The following is a 17,084-nucleotide window of genomic DNA, read 5'->3' on the forward strand; positions in this document are numbered from 1 at the left end:
GCGTTCAACTCCGGATCATGACGTTTTTCTGGCGTTTAACTCCAGACAGCAGCATGTACTTGGCGTTCAACGCCAAGTTACGTCGTCAATTTCCGAATGAAGTATGGACTATTATATATTTCGGGAAAGCTCTGGATGTCTACTTTCCAATGCCTTTGAGAGCGCGCCAATTGGAGTTCTGTAGCTCCAGAAAATCCATTTCGAGTGCAGGAAGGTCAGATTCCAACAGCATCAGCAGTCCTTTTGTCAGCCTTTTTCAGAGTTTTGCTCAAGTCCCTCAATTTCAGCCAGAAATTACCTGAAATCACAGAAAAACACACAAACTCATATTAAAGTCCAGAAATGTGAATTTAACATAAAAACTAATGAAAACATCCCTAAAAGTAGCTTGAACTTACTAAAAACTACCTAAAAACAATGCCAAAAAGCGTATAAATTATCCGCTCATCAGTTTCCCAATTGCGTCCGTCCGTGTATGGGTGGTGGTACCTGTAAGGGACTCCGATGCTTAAGTTAGCAAGGGTATTGAGCAGGTTTTTAGTAGAATTAGAATATGAGTTATACCTGGATGCTGCAGTGTATTTATAATGGTGTGGAGTGACCTTTCTTGGAGATAAGATAGTTATCTTATCTTATCTTTGAGTGAAGTCATCTTATCTTCAGAGGAATTGCCCTTATCTCTATAGGCTTGGGCTGCCTTTGGATTTGGGTTGTGTTCCTCTGTTTGGGCCCTTTTTTGGACTCTCCTGGTGATTTGGCCAAACTCTTTGAGAAGAGGTCGGGTGGTTCTGACCTGAAGAGGTCGGTCGACTTGTTCGCCAAACAACCTGGGTTGGATAGCTCGACCCAGGGTATGAACAGTGCCCCTGCTCGAGTGCGGTTTTCCTCTCGAGGTCGAGTCCTTCGTTTTATGATTTTGGTCCTTCTCGGGTGAAGCCGATCTCGAGCATTTGTCGACTTCTTCCGTGTAAAGACCCCTTCTGAATACAAAGCGTTTCTTCTTTTTTCTTTGATTTTGAAAACAGGCGTTCCCTGTCTTGGGAACGTGCAAGGGTTTTTAATGCCTCATTAATTTCTTAGCGCTCTGTTTCTTTGCCTCCCGTTTTTCTTGTTTTATTTTTGAATTTACACCAACACTTTCTCTTTTCAGTTTCTCTTCACTATTGCTCGCTGTAACTTCCCCACTTTTTTTGTTCTTCTGTTTTGCCTGTGAATTTTCGCTCTACTGCTTGAAAGGTGATCGTCGCGCAGTGCTTTCGTCGTTGCTTCAATCTTCTTCAGCGTTTTTTGTCTCCTCGCTGCTACAGGTAGGTCCTTCTTCCTTTCTTTTCTTTTTTCACATCGTTCTTTTTTATGCCTGGTTTTGAGAAAGTTAAGGTCTTTGTTTGGGAGGAAAGTTTGAATCTTTCTTTGCTTGCTGTTTGTTTGGTCGTTTCTGCACTGTGCGCCTATTTTTAGGGCTTCTTCAATTTGGATGACCTTTCGCTATTTCCTGATGATTGATGTTGTTAGGGCTTTTGAATGTTGTTACTATCTCTGATTGTATCTTTTGATTTGGAGTTTTGGAAAACTATTTGATTTCAAGAAACGTTGTGTCTTTGGTATTTTTGATGTTGATAATTCCCCTTACTGATGGGCTATAAAAGAATGGTACTCTTTTGTTGACTTTTGTGCTTGACTCTCTTTTTTCGAAGTGTTTCCGTTTGAAGGAGGGTTTTTCTTTTTTTTTGAGAGATGTTGAGATGTAGACTTGTTGATTTTTCCTGAGTCCTTATTTCGTTACTGCCTCCGAAGGGTGCCCCTGGATTTTTGGTGTGAATCTTGGGGTTTCCTTTTGTTGTTGTGTGCTTTAGTCTGAGTGATTTTTGATTTTGCTCGAGTTGTTTTGATTAGTGTTCCGAGCTGCTTATTTAGTAATTCATCTCTCTTTTTTTGCTGTAGGATTAGTTGACCATGTTTTCTCGCAAAAATATTATCGAGACCTCCTCCAAAGTTCCCGAAGGCATGTCTGATTGGCTGGACTCCCTTGTCTTGATGTGTGTTTATGTGGTAGATGCTGAGTTCTGTGCAGAGCTTAGAAAACATTACCGACTCTGTAGAAATAGGGATCAGGAAAAGAATTACGAGTTGGTAGTGCCTGATTCTGAGGAGAGGGTTTGCTTTCCTGCTCTGACCCAGGGGGAACTGGTGGATGAAATTGTGATCATCAACAATGGCTCCAAAGACTTGGTACTCTCAAACATAAATCATACTTTGTCACAACTCCGCACAACTAACCAGCAAGTGTACTGGGTAGTCCAATTAATACCTTACGTGAGTAAGGGTCGATCCCACAGAGATTGTTGGTATGAAGCAAGCTATGGTCATCTTGTAAATCCCAGTCAGGCGGATTCAACTATATTAAGAGATTATTGGATTTTCGAATAATAATAATAAATTAAACATAAAATAAAGATAGAGTTACTCATGTAATTCAATGATGGGAATTTCAGATAAGTGTATGGAGGTGCTGTGTTCCTTCCGAATCTCTGCTTTCCTACTGCTTTTATCCAATCTTTGTCACTCCTTTCTATGGCAAACTGTATGTAGGGCATCACCGTTGTCAATGGCTATATCCCATCCTCTCAGTGAAAATGGTCCAAATGCTCTGTCACAGCACGGCTAATCATCTGTCGGTTCTCGATCATGTTGGAATAGAATTCCTTGATTCTTTTGCGTTTGTCATCACGCTCAGCAATCGCGAGTTTGAAGCTCGTCACAGTCATTCAATTCCGGAATCCTACTCGGAATACCACAGACAAGGTTAGACTTTCCGGATTCCCATGAATGCCGCAATCAATTCTAGCTTATACCACGAAGATTCTGATTAAGGAATCCAAGAGATATGCGCCCGGTCTAAGGTAGAACGGAAGTGGTTGTCAGTCACGCGTTCATAGGTGAGAATGATGATGAGTGTCACGGATTATCACATTCATCATGTTGAAGTGCAACGAATATCTTAGAATAAGAATAAGTCAAATTGAATAGAAAATAGTAGTAATTGCATTAAAACTCGAGGTACAGCAGAGCTCCACACCCTTAATCTATGGTGTGTAGAAACTCCACCATTGAAAATACATAAGTGATGAAAGTCCAGGCATGGCCGAATGGCCAGCCCCCAAAGTATGATGTGAATTTGAAAAATAAAGGAGAAGGACCCGATAAGTGGTCAAAAGACTAGATAGTCAAAGACGACTAATAAACTAGTAAAAAGTTCTATTTATACTAAACTAGCTACTAGGGTTTATAGAAGTAAGTAATTGATGCATAAATTCGCTTCCGAGGCCCACTTGGTGTGTGCTTGGGCTGAGCTTGATCTATCCACGAGCTGAGACTTCTCTTGGAGTTGAACGCCAAGTTGTAACGTGTTTTGGGCGTTCAACTCTGGTTCGTGACGTGTTTCTGGCGTTTAACTCCAGAATACAGCATGGAACTGGCGTTGAGCGCCAGTTTACGTCGTCTAATTACGAATAAAGTATGGACTATTATATATTGCTGGAAAGCTCTGGATGTCTACTTTCTAACGCCGTTAAGAGCGAGCTGTTTGGAGTTCTGTAGCTCCAGAAAATCCATTTCTAGTGCAGGGAGGTCAGATTCCAACAGTATCAGCAGTCCTTTGTCAGCCTTCTATTAGAGTTTTGCTCAGGTCCCTCAATTTCAGCCAGAAAATACCTGAAATCACAGAAAAACACACAAACTCATAGTAAAGTCTAGAAATGTGAATTTAGCATAAAAACTAATGAAAACATCCCTAAAAGTAACTAGATCATACTAAAAACTACCTAAAAATAATGCCAAAAAGCGTATAAATTATCCGCTCATCACAACACCAAACTTAAATTGTTGCTTGTCCCCAAGCAACTATAAATCTCAAAATATCAAAGAATATTAATTCTAATTAGATGAGCTGGACTTGTAGCTTTTTGCTTCTGAACAGTTTTGCCATCTCACTTTTTCCTTTGAAGTTCAGAATGATTGGCTTCTCTAGGAACTTAGAATTTCGGATAGTGTTATTGATTCTCCTAGTTAAGTATGTTAATTCTTGAACACAGCTACTTTTATGAGTCTTGGCCGTGGCTCTAAGCACTTTGTTTTCCAGTATTACCACCGGATACATAAATGCCACAGACACATGACTGGGTGAACCTTTTCAGATTGTGACTCAGCTTTGCTAGAGTCCCCAGTTAGAGGTGTCCAGAGCTCTTAAGTACACTCTTTTTGCTTTGGATCACGACTTTAACCACTCAGTCTCAAGCTTTTCACTTGGACCTGCATGCCACAAGCACATGGTTAGGGACAGCTTGATTTAGCCGCTTAGGCATGGATTTTATTTCCTTGGGCCCTCCTATCCATTGATGCTCAAAGCCTTGGATCCTTTTTACCCTTGCCTTTTGGTTTTAAGGGATATTGGCTTTTTCTACTTGCTTTTTCTTTTTCTTTCTTTTTTTTCGCCAATATTATTTTTTCCGCAAGCTTTTATTTTTCACTGCTTTTTCTTGCTTCAAGAATCAATTTCATGATTTTTCAGATCATCAATAACATTTCTCTTTGTTCATCATTCTTTCAAGAGCCAACAACTTTAACATTTATAAACAACAAGATCAAAAATATGCACTGTTCAAGCATTCATTCAGAGAACAAAAAGTATTGTCACCACATCAATATAATTAAACTAAATTCAAGGATAATTTTGAAATTCATGTACTTCTTGTTCTTTTGAATTAGAAACATTTTTCATTTAAGAGAGGTAAAGGATTCATGGAATTATTTATAGCCTTAAGACATAGTTACTAAATACTAATGATCGTGAAGTAGAGACACAAAACATAAACAAATATAAAGCATAAAAACAGAAAAACAGAAAAAAATTAAGAACAAGGAATGAGTCCACCTTAGTGATGGTGACGCTTTCTTCTTGAAGAGCCAATGATGCTTTTTGAGCTCCTTTATGTCTCTTCCTTGCCTATGTTGCATGATCCCTAGTGATTTTGGTGCTCCTATCCTTAATTGCTCCCAATAATTATGTGGAGGAACATGTATCTCCTGAGGTATCTCAGGGATTTCTTGATGAGGAAATTCCTCATGCTCTCTTGATGTGCAGTCAAATGCTCTATTACTGAGCTATGGACTCTTGAGATGAATCTCTCCATCTCCCATGACTCAGAGGTGGAAGCAATTGTCTTTCCTTTTTCTTCTTCTTTTTTTTTTGAGGTTTCTCTGGCCTTAGGTGCCATCAATGGTTATGGAAAAGCAAAAAAGCTATGCTTTTACCACACCAAACTTAGAATGTTGCTCGCTCTCGAGCAAAGAAGAAAGAATGGAAGGAGAAGAAAATATGGAGGAGAGGGAGAGATGTGTAAGTTTCGGCCATATGGGTGGGATTGGGTGGGAAAGAGATGGATAGATGTGAGTGGTGAAGGGGGTAATTGGGAAGAGAGATTGAGGTGATTGGTGAAGGGTTTTGGGGAAGAGTGTTTATTAGAAAGAGAGGATGAATGTTGAGAAGAGGGGAGAATATGGTAGGTAGGGATCCTGTGGGGTCCACAGATCCTGAGGTGTCAAGGATTTACATCCCTGCACCAATTAGGCATGTAAAATGCCTTTGCATGCAATTCTGGCATTTAAACGCTGAAGTGATGCATGTTCTGGGCGTTCAACGCCCATGTGTAGCATGTTTCTGGCGTTGAACGCTAGTTCCATGCTTGTTTCTGGCGTTCAGCGCCAGCTCTCCTCAGGGTGCAATCCTGGCGTTTGAACGCCGGGATGTTGCTTGTTTCTGGCGTTCAGCGCCAGATCCATGTTCTGTTCTGTCGTTGAACGCTAGCCAGATGCTCCTTACTGGCGTTTAGACGCCAGTAAGTCCTTCCTCCAGGGTGTATTTTTCTTCTGCTGTTTTTGATTCTGTTTTAAATTTTAATTTTTTTTTGTGACTCCACATGATCATGAACCTAATAAAACATAAAAGAACAATAAAATAAAAAATAAAATTAGATAAATAAAAATTGGGTTGCCTCCCAATAAGCGCTTCTTTAATGTCAATAGCTTGATAGTGGGCTCTCATGGATCCTCACAGGTGATCAGGTCAATGTTGTATAGTCCCAACACCAAGCTTAGAGTTTGGTTGTGGGGATTCAACACCAAACTTAAAGTTTGGTTGTGGCCTCTCAACACCAAACTTAGAGTTTGATTATGGGGGCTCTGTTTGACTCTGTACTGAAAGAAGCTCTGCATGCTTACTCTCCCTTGTTACAGAAGGATAGCCGTGTGCCTTAAACACAAGATAGTCCCCATTCAATTGAAGGACTAATTCTCCTCTGTTAACATCTATCACAGCTTCTGCTGTGACTAGGAAAGGTCTTCCAAGGATGATGCATTCATCCTCCTCCTTCCTAGTGTCTAAGATTATGAAATCAGCAGGAATGTAAAGGCCTTTAACCTTTACCAACACGTCCTCTACTAATCCATAAGCTTGTCTTACTGACTTGTCTGCCAATTGTAATGAGAATAAGGCAGGCTATACCTCAATGATCCCCAGCTTCTCCATTACAGAGAGTGGCATAAAATTTATGCCTGACCCTAGGTCACACAGAGCTTTTTCAAAGGTCATGGTGCCTATGGTACAGGGTATTAAGAATTTTCCAGGATCTTGTTTCTTTTGAGGTAAAGTTTGCTGAACCCATGTATCAAGTTCACTAATGAGCAAGGGAGGTTCACCTTCCTAAGTCTCATTACCAAATAACTTGGCATTCAGCTTCATGATGGCTCCTAGATATTGAGCAACTTGCTCTCCAGTTACATCTTCATCCTCTTCAAAGGAAGAATAATCTTCAGAGCTCATGAACGGCAAAAAGAGATTTAATGGAATCTCTATGGTCTCTATATGAGCCCCAGATTCCTTTGGATCCTCAATAGGGAACTCCTTCCTGCTTGAAAGATGTCCCATGAGATCTTCCTCATTGGGATTCGCGTCCTCTCCCTCCTCCTTGCATTCGGCCATATTGATTATATCAATGACCTTGCACTCTCTTTTTGGATTCTCTTCTGTATTGCTTGGGAGAGTACTAGGAGGAGTTTCAGTGATTTTCTTACTTAGCTGGCCTACTTGTGCCTCCAGATTTCTAATGGAGGATATTGTTTCATTCATGAAACTTAAAGTGGCCTTAGATAGATTAGAGACTAAATTCGCTAAGTTAGAGGTATTCTGTTCATAATTCTCTGTCTGTTGCTGAGAAGATGATGGATAAGGCTTGATATTGTTGAGCCTATTTCTTCCACCATTATTAAAGCCTTGTTGAGGCTTTTGTTGATCCTTCCATGAGAAATTTGGATGATTTCTCCATGATGAATTATAGGTGTTTCTATAAGGTTCACCCATGTAATTTACCTCTGCCATTGCAGGGTTCTCAGGATCATAAGCTTCTTCTTCAGAAGATGCCTCTTTAGTACTGTTGGATGCATTTTGCCATCCTTTCAGACTTTGAGAAATCATGTTCACTTGCTGAGTTAACACTTTATTCTGAGCCAATATGGCATTCAGAGTATCAATTTAAAGAACTCCCTTCCTCTGAGGCATCCCATTATTCACGGAATTCCTCTCAGAAGTGTACATGAATTGGTTATTTGCAACCATGTCAATAAGTTCCTGAGCTTCTGCAGGCGTTTTCTTTAGGTGAATGGATCCACCTGCAGAGTGGTCCAATGACATCTTGGAAAACTCAGATAGACCATAATAGAATATATCTAATATAGTCCACTCTGAAAACATGTCAGAAGGACACTTTTTGGTCATCTGCTTGTATCTTTCCCAAGCTTCATAGAGGGATTCACCATCTTTTTGCTTGAAGGTCTGAACATCCACTCTAAGCTTTCTTAGCTTTTGAAGAAGAAAGAATTTATCCAAGAAGGCTGTGACCAGCTTATCCCAGGAGTCCAGGCTATCTTTAGGTTGTGAGTCCAACCATGTTCTAGCTCTGTCTCTTACAACAAAAGGGAAAAGCATGAGCCTGTAGACTTCAGGATCTACTTCATTCGTCTTTATTGTCTCACAAATCTGTAAGAACTCAGTTAAAAACTGGTAAGGATCTTCAGATAGAAGTCCATAAAACTTGCAGTTCTGTTGCATTAGAGCAACTAATTGAGGTTTCAGCTCAAAATTGTTTGCTCAAATGGTAGGAATTGAGATGCTTCTTCCATCAAACTTGGATGTTGGTTTAGTGAAATCACCAAGCATCCTCCTTGCATTATTATTATTGGGTTCGGCTTCCATCTCCTTCTCTTGTTTGAAAATTTCAGAAAGGTTGCATCTGGATTGTTGTAATTTAGCTTCTCTTAGTTTCCTCTTCAGAGTCCTTTCAGGTTCAGGATCAGCTTCAACAAGAGTTCTTTTTTCCTTGTTCCTGCTCATATGAAAGAGAAGAGAATAGAAAAAGAAGAGGAATCCTCTATGTCACAGTAAAGATGATCCTTATTATTAGTAGAAGAAGAAAAGAATAAAGAAAGGAGAATCCAAACACAAGGGTAAGAATAGAGGCAGTGATTGGAGATGAAGAGAGGTGAAGAGAAGTGTTAGTAAATGAATAAATAAATAGAAGAAGATGAGAGAGAGAATTTGATAATTAATTTTGAAAAGGAGTTAATGATTTTCGAAAATTAAAGATGAGATAGAATTAAAATTAAAATTTAAAACAATTAGTTAATTTAAAAAGAATTTTGAAAAAGGGATGAGATATTTTCGAAAATTAGAGAGGGAAAAGTAGTTAGGTGGTTTTGAAAAAGATAAGAAACAAACAAAATGTTAATTAGTTAGTTGAAAGAGATATTAAAATCAAATTTGAAAAGATAAGAAGATAAGAAGATATTTTTGAAATTAAAGTTTTTTTGAAAAAGATAAAATTTTTGAAAAAGATATGATATAAAAGATATGATAAAAAGATATGATAGAAAAGATATGGTTGAAAAAGATTTAATTTTTAAAATTAAAATTAATTACTTAACTAACAAGAAACTAAAAGATAAGATTCTAGAATTTAAAGATTGAACCTTTCTTAACAAGAAAGTAACAACTTCAAATTTTTGAACCAATCACATTAATTGTTAGCATAATTTTCGAAAATAAAGATAAAATTAAGAAAAAAATTTTTGAAAAACATTTTTAAAAAGAAAATTTCGAAAATTAATAAGAAAAATGAAAAAGATTTGATTTTTGAAAAAGTTTTGAAAAGATAAGATTTTTAAAATTGAAAATTTGACTTGACTTGTAAGAAATAGCTAAGTTTTAAAAATTTTTGACTAAGTCAACTCAAAGTTTTGAAAATTATGAGAAAAAAAAGGAAAAGATATTTTTTTTTTGAATTTAATGATGAGAGAGAAAAACATGAAAATGACCCAAAATATGAATGTCAAGATGAATACCAAGAACACTTTGAAGATCATGATGAACATCAAGAACATATTTTTGAAAAATTTTTTATGCAAAGAAAACATGCAAGACACCAAACTTAGAATTCTTTAATGCTTGGACTCTAACAAACAAAAAATGCATATGAAAAACAACAAAAAATACAAAACAAGAAAACATCAAGATCAAACAAGAAGGCTTACCAAGAACAACTTGAAGATCATGAAGAACACTATGAATGCATGAATTTTTGAAAAATGCAAGAGATTTTTAAAGCATTCAATTGACACCAAACTTAAAAATTGACTCAAAACTCATACAAGAAACACAAAATATTTTTTATTTTTATGATTTTATGATTTTTTTTTTCGAAAATAATTTTTGGGAAAAACGAAAACAAAGAAAAATTTTGAAAAATTTTTGAAAACTTTTTTTTTGAAAAGAAAATTACCTAATCTGAGCAACAAGATGAACCGTTAGTTGTCCAAACTCGAACAATCCCTGGCAATGGCGCCAAAAACTTGGTGGACGAAATTGTGATCATCAACAATGGCTCCAAAGACTTGGTGCTCTCAAACATAAATCACACTTTGTCACAACTCCACACAACTAACCAGCAAGTGTACTGGGTCGTCCAAGTAATACCTTACGTGAGTAACGGTCGATCCCACAGAGATTTTTGGTATGAAGCAAGCTATGGTCATCTTGTAAATCCCAGTCAGGCGGATTCAACTATATTAAGAGATTATTGGATTTTTGAATAATAATAATAAATTAAACATAAAATAAAGATAGAGTTACTCATGTAATTCAATGATGAAAATTTCAGATAAGTGTATGGAGGTGCTGTGTTCCTTCCGAATCTCTGCTTTCCTACTGCTTTTATCCATGTCACTCCTTTCTATGGCAAGCTGTATGTAGGGCATCACCGATGTCAATGGCTACATCCCATCCTCTCAGTGAAAATGGTCCAAATGCTCTGTCACAGCACGGCTAATCATCTGTCGGTTCTCGATCATGTTGGAATAGAATTCCTTGATTCTTTTGCGTTTGTCATCACGCCCAGCAATCGCGAGTTTGAAGCTCGTCACAGTCATTCAATTCCGGAATCCTACTCGGAATACCACAGACAAGGTTAGACGTTCCGGATTCCCATGAATGCCGCCATCATTTCTAGCTTATACCACGAAGATTCTGATTAAGGAATCCAAGAGATGTGCGTCCGGTCTAAGGTAGAACGGAAGTGGTTGTCAGTCACGCGTTCATAGGTGAGAATGATGATGAGTGTCACGGATCATCACATTCATCATGTTGAAGTGCAACAAATATCTTAGAATAAGAATAAGTCGAATTGAATAGAAAATAGTAGTAATTGCATTAAAACTCGAGGTACAGCAGAGCTCCACACCCTTAATCTATGGTGTGTAGAAACTCCACCGTTGAAAATACATAAGTGATGAAGGTCCAGGCATGGCCGAATGGCCAGCCCCCAAAGTATGATGTGAATTCAAAAAATAAAGGAGAAGGACCCGATAAGTGGTCAAAAGACTAGATAGTCAAAGACGACTAATAAACTAGTAAAAAGTTCTATTTATACTAAACTAGCTACTAGGGTTTACATAAGTAAGAAATTGATGCATAAATTCACTTCCGGGGCCCACTTGGTGTGTGCTTGGGCTGAGCTTGATCTATCCACGAGCTGAGGCTTCTCTTGGAGTTGAACGCCAAGTTGTAACGTGTTTTGGGCGTTCAACTCTGGTTCGTGACGTCTTTCTGGCGTTTGACTCCAGAATGCAGCATGAAACTGGCGTTGTGCGCCAGTTTACATCATCTAATTACGAATAAAGTATGGACTATTATATATTCCTAGAAAGCTCTGGATGTCTACTTTCCAACTCCGTTGAGAGCGCGCTATTTGGAGTTTTGTAGCTCCAGAAAATCTATTTCGAGTGCAGGGAGGTCAGATTCCAACAGCATCAGCAGTCCTTTGTCAGCCTTCTATCAGAGTTTTGCTCAGGTCCCTCAATTTCAGCCAGAAAATACCTGAAATCATAGAAAAACACACAAACTCATAGTAAAGTCCAGAAATATGAATTTAGCATAAAAACTAATGAAAATATCCCTGAAAGTAACTAGATCATACTAAAAACTAGCTAGAAACAATGCCAAAAAGCGTATAAATTATCCGCTAATCAGGAACGCTGATGAGCGGATAATTTGTACCCTTTTTGGCATTGTTTTTAGTATGTTTTTAGTAGTTTTAGTTAGTTTCTAGTATACTTTTTATTAGTTTTTAGTAAAAAATCACTTTTCTGGACTTTACTATGAGTTTGTGTGTTTTTCTGTGATTTCAGGTATTTTCTGGCTGAAATTGAGGGACCTGAGCAAAAATCTGATTCAGAGACTAAAAAGGACTGCAGATGCTGTTGGATTCTGACCTCCCTGCACTCGAAGTGGATTTTCTGGAGCCACAGAAGCCCAATTGGCGCGCTCTCAACGGCGTTGGAAAGTAGACATCCTGGGCTTTTCAGCAATATATGATAGTCCATACTTTGCCCAAGATTTGATGGCCCAAACCGGCGTTCAAAGTCACCCTCAGGAATCCCAGCGTTAAACGCTGGAACTGGCACCCAAATGGGAGTTAAACGCCCAAACTGGCATAAAAGCTGGCGTTTAACTCCAAGAAGAGTCTTTGCACGAAAATGCTTCATTGCTCAGCCCAAGCACACACCAAATGGGCCCGGAAGTGGATTTTTATGTCATTTACTCATCTCTGTACACCCTACGCTACTAGTTTTCTATAAGTAGGACCTTTTTCTATTGTATTTGATCATCTTGGGATTATTTTAGATCCTTTGATCATCTGGGGACATCTAGTTCTTAGATCATTGGGAGGCTGGCCTCACGGCCATGCCTAGACCTTGTTCTTATGTATTTTCAACGGTGGAGTTTCTACACACCATAGATTAAGGTGTGGAGCTCTGCTGTACCTCGAGTATTAATGCAATTACTATTGTTCTTCTATTCAATTCCGCTTGTTCTTGTTCTAAGATATCACTTGTTCTTCAACTTGATGAATGTGATGATCCGTGACACTCATCATCATTCTCACTTATGAACAAGGTGACTGACAACCACTTTTGTTCTACAAGCAACCAAGGCTCTAGTGAATATCTCTTGGATTCCTGATTGCACGATGCATGGTTGATCGCCTGACAACCGAGTGCTCGCCTGACAAACGAGCCAACCATTCCGTGAGATCAGAGTCTTCGTGGTCTAGGCGAGAACTGATGGCAGCATTCAAGAGAATCCGGAAGGTCTAAACCTTGTCTGTGGTATTCTGAGTAGGATTCAATGATTGAATGACTGTGACGTGCTTCAAACTCCTAGCAGGCGGGGCGTTAGTGACAGACGCAAAAAGAATCAATGGATTCTATTCCGGCCTGACCGAGAACCGACAGCTGAATTCCGCGTGCTGTGACAGAGCATATGCAATCGTTTTCACTGAGAGGATGGGAGGTAGCCAATGACACGTGAAACCCTACACGAGCTTGCCATGGAAAGGAATAAGAAGATTGGATGAAGACAGTAGGAAAAGCAGAGAGACGGAAGGGAAGGCATCTTCATGCGCTTATCTAAAGTTCCTACCATGAATTACATAAGTATCTCTATCTTTATCTTTTATGTTATTTTCGTTCATCCCATATCCATTTGAGTCTGCCTGACTAAGATTTACAAGATGACCATAGCTTGCTTCATACTAACAATCTCCGTGGGATCGCCCTTACTCGCGTAAGGTTTATTACTTGGACGACCCAGTGCACTTGCTGGTTAGTTGTGCGAAGGTTGTGTAATGCCATGGAATGAGCTACCAAGTTTTTGGAGTTCATGACCGGGGATTATGAGAGTTGTGAAAAGTATTGTTCACAATTTCGCGCACCAAGTTTTTGGCGCCGTTGCCGGGGATTGTTTTGTGTATGGACAACTGACGGTTCATCTTGTTGCTTAGATTAGGTATTTTTCTTCAGAGTTCTTAAGAATGAATTCTAGTGTTTCAAGGTGATGTTCTTATCATCACCAAAGCTGATTGATCATCATCAATTTAGCTCTTGAATGCAATATCCTGCTGAAGCTTAGCTAGCTATGTCTAATTCCTTTAGACTAAAGCTTTAGACTAACATTGCATGATTCCTGGAATTCTCATTAAGAATTTTGATACCTTTATTTTCTTTTCTAATTTTTGAAAAACACAAAAAAAAAAATTACAAAACCATAAAAAACCAAAAATATTTTATGTTTCTTGTTTGAGTCTAGTGTCTCATCTTAAGTTTGGTGTCAATTGCATTCATTCATTCATGTGTCTTAAGGCTCTTCAAGTAATTCTTGATTATTTCCTACTCTGATCTTTGAATTCTCTTGACTTGAGTGTTTATGTGTCTCATTTGCATTCTTATAGTGTCAGTAGTATACAACTGCTAATTTGGTGTCTTGCATGCTTGTTATTTGATTTTAGTTGCATTTGATTATTAAAATCCAAAAATATTTTTAATTTGTGTCTTCTCAAGTCAATAATACAGGGAATTGAAGATTCAGAACATACAGCAGAGGAATTGCACAGAAAAAGCTGGGCGTTCAAAACGCCCAGTGAAGAAGGACAGACCGGCGTTTAAACGCCAGCCAGGGTACCTGGTTGGGCGTTAACGCCTAAAAAGGTATAGTTTTGGGCGTTAAACGCCAGAATGTGCACCATTCTGGGCGTTTAACGCCAGGATGGCACAAGAGGAAGATTTTGTTTCAAATCAATTTTTTTCAAGTTTTCAAAGTTTTTCAAAATCAAATCTTTTTCAAATCATATCTTTTCAATCAAATGTTTTCAAAATCAATTTCTTTCCTTTTTCAAAGATACTTGCTATCAATTAATGATTTGATTCAACAAATCAAGTATGTTGCCTTTTCTGTTGAGAAAGATTTAATGTTTGGATCATATCTTTTTCTTGATAGCCAAGTTATTAATTTTCAAAATCAAATCTTTTAAAATGTTTTTCAAATCATATCTTCTCAATCACATTTTTTAAAAATCAATCATATCTTCTTAACCATCTTTTTCAAAATATAGTTTTCAATCAAATCTTTAATTTCTAATTTCAAAAATCTTTTTTCAAAAATCACTTTACTTCTTTCCCACTTTTATTTTCGAAAATCAAGTAATGTTTTTCAAAATGTTTTCAAAATCTTTTACTTAATTTTCGAAAATTACTTCCCTTCTTCTCACATCCTTCTATTTGTGGACTAACACTACTCCTTAATGCAAAATTTGAACTCCATCTTCTTTAATAAGTTCGAATTTTCTACTTCTGTCTTCTACTTTTCTTTTCCTCTGACACCTCAAGGAATCTCTATACTGTGACATAGAGGATTCCATATTTTCTTGTTCTCTTCTCTTTCATATGAGCAGGAACAAAGACAAAAGCATTCTTGTTGAAGCTGACCCTGAGCCTGAAAGGACCTTAAAGCGAAAGCTAAGAGAAGCTAAGGCACAACTCTCTGTAGAGGACCTAACAGAAATCTTCAAAGAAGAAGACATGGCAGCCGAAAACAACAACAATGCCAACAATGCAAGGAAGGTGCTGGGTGACTTTACTGCACCTACTCCCGACTTCTATGGGAGAAGCATCTCTATCCCTGCCATTGGAGCAAACAACTTTGAGCTTAAGCCTCAATTAGTTTCTCTAATGCAACAGAATTACAAGTTTCATGGACTTCCATTGGAAGATCCTCATCAGTTTTTAGCTGAATTCTTGCAAATCTGTGACACTGTCAAGACTAATGGGGTTGACCCTGAGTCTACAGACTTATGCTATTCCCTTTTGCTGTAAGAGACAGAGCTAGGACATGGTTGGACTCACCTAAAGAAAGCCTGGACTCAGGGAAAAGCTAGTCAATGCCTTCTTGTCAAAGTTCTTTCCACCTCAAAAATTGAGTAAGCTTAGAGTGGAAGTCCAAACCTTCAGACAGAAGGATGGAGAATCCCTCTATGAAGCTTGGGAAAGATACAAACAATTGATCAGAAAATGTCCTTCTGACATGCTTTCTGAACGGAGCATCATAGGTATTTTCTATGATGGTCTCTCTGAACTATCCAAGATGTCTTGGGATAGCTCTGCTGGAGGATCTCTTCATTTGAAGAAGACGCCTACAGAAGCTCAAGAGCTTATTGAAATGGTTGCAAATAACCAATTCATGTACCCTTCTGAAAGGAATCCTGTGAACAAAGGGACAAATCAGAAGAAAGGAGTTATTGAGATTGATGCTCTGAATGCCATTCTGGCTCAGAACAAGATATTGACTCAACAAGTCAATTTGATTTCTCAAAGTCTGTCTGGAATGCAAAATGCACCAAGCAGTACTAAGGATGCTTCATCTGAAGAAGAAGCTTATGATCCTGAGAACCCTTCAATGGAGAGGGTGAATTACCTAGGAGAACCCTATGGAAACACCTATAATTCTTCATGGAGAAATCATCCAAATTTCTCATGGAAGATCAAGAGAGACCTCACAAGGTTTCAATAACAATAATGGTGGAGAAACAGGTTTAGCAATGGCAAGCCTTTTCCATCTTCTCAGCAACAGACAGAGAATTCTAAGCAGAACCCCTCTGACTTAGCAACCATGGTCTCTGATCTAATCAAAACCACTCAAAGTTTCATGACTGAAACAGGTCCTCCATTAGGAATTGGAGGCACAAGTGGGACAGCTGAGCAAGAAGTTACTGAACTCCCTCCTAGTACTCTCCCAAGCAACACAGAAGAAAATCAAAAAGGAGAGTGCAAGGCCATCAACATGGCCAAATTTGGAGAGGAAGGAGAGGAAGTGAACGCCACTGAGGAAGACCTCAATGGGCGTGCACTGACCTCCAATGAGTTCCCTAATGAGGAACCATGGGAATCTGAGGCTCAAAATGAGACCATAGAGATTCTATTGGACTTACTTCTGCCTTTCATGAGCTCTAATGAGTATTCTTCCTCTGAAGAGGATGAGTATGTCACTGAAGAACAAGTTGCTAAATACCTTGAAGAAGCTAAATGACAAGTTATTTGGAAATGAGACTTGGGAGAATGAACCTCCTTTGCTCACCAAAGAACTGGATGACTTGTCTAGGCAGAAATTACCTCAAAAGAGACATGATCCTGAGAAGTTTTCAATACCTTGTACCATAGGCACCATGACCTTCAAGAAGGCTCTGTGTGACTTAGGGTCAAGTGTAAACCTCATGCCTCTCTCTGTAATGGAGAAGCTAGGGATCTTTGAGGTGCAAGCTGCAAGAATCTCATTAGAGATGGCAGACAACTCAAGAAAACAAGCTCATGGACTTGTAGAGGATGTTTTGGTGAAGATTGAAGACCATTACATCCCTGCTGATTTCATAGTCCTAGAGACTGGGAAGTGCATGGATGAAACCATCATCCTTGGCAGACCCTTCCTAGCCACAGCAAAGGCTGTGATTGATGTTGATAGAGGCGAACTGATCATTCAAGTGAATGAAGAATCCTTTGTATTTAAGGCTCAAGGATATCCCTCTGTCACAATGGAGAGGAAGCATGAAGAGCTTCTCTCAAAACAGAGCCAACCAGAGCCCCCACAGTCAAAC

At 38.6% G+C, this 17,084-nt stretch overlaps 2 non-coding genes across 2 annotated transcripts; one reads left to right on the forward strand and one right to left on the reverse strand.

Moving 5' to 3' along the window:
- Positions 1–7,802: 7,802 nt before the first annotated feature.
- On the forward strand, positions 7,803–7,906 carry LOC130984396 (small nucleolar RNA R71). Its single transcript, XR_009088334.1, has one exon. It is a non-coding gene; the product is annotated as a small nucleolar RNA R71 (small nucleolar RNA).
- Positions 7,907–15,418: 7,512 nt separating this feature from the next.
- LOC130984817 (small nucleolar RNA R71) lies at positions 15,419–15,526 on the reverse strand. The gene has a single exon (XR_009088724.1). It is a non-coding gene; the product is annotated as a small nucleolar RNA R71 (small nucleolar RNA).
- Between the last annotated feature and the right edge of the window lie 1,558 nt (positions 15,527–17,084).

Source organism: Arachis stenosperma, chromosome 5, assembly GCF_014773155.1.
Source record: "Arachis stenosperma cultivar V10309 chromosome 5, arast.V10309.gnm1.PFL2, whole genome shotgun sequence".
Taxonomy (NCBI): Eukaryota; Viridiplantae; Streptophyta; class Magnoliopsida; order Fabales; family Fabaceae; genus Arachis; species Arachis stenosperma.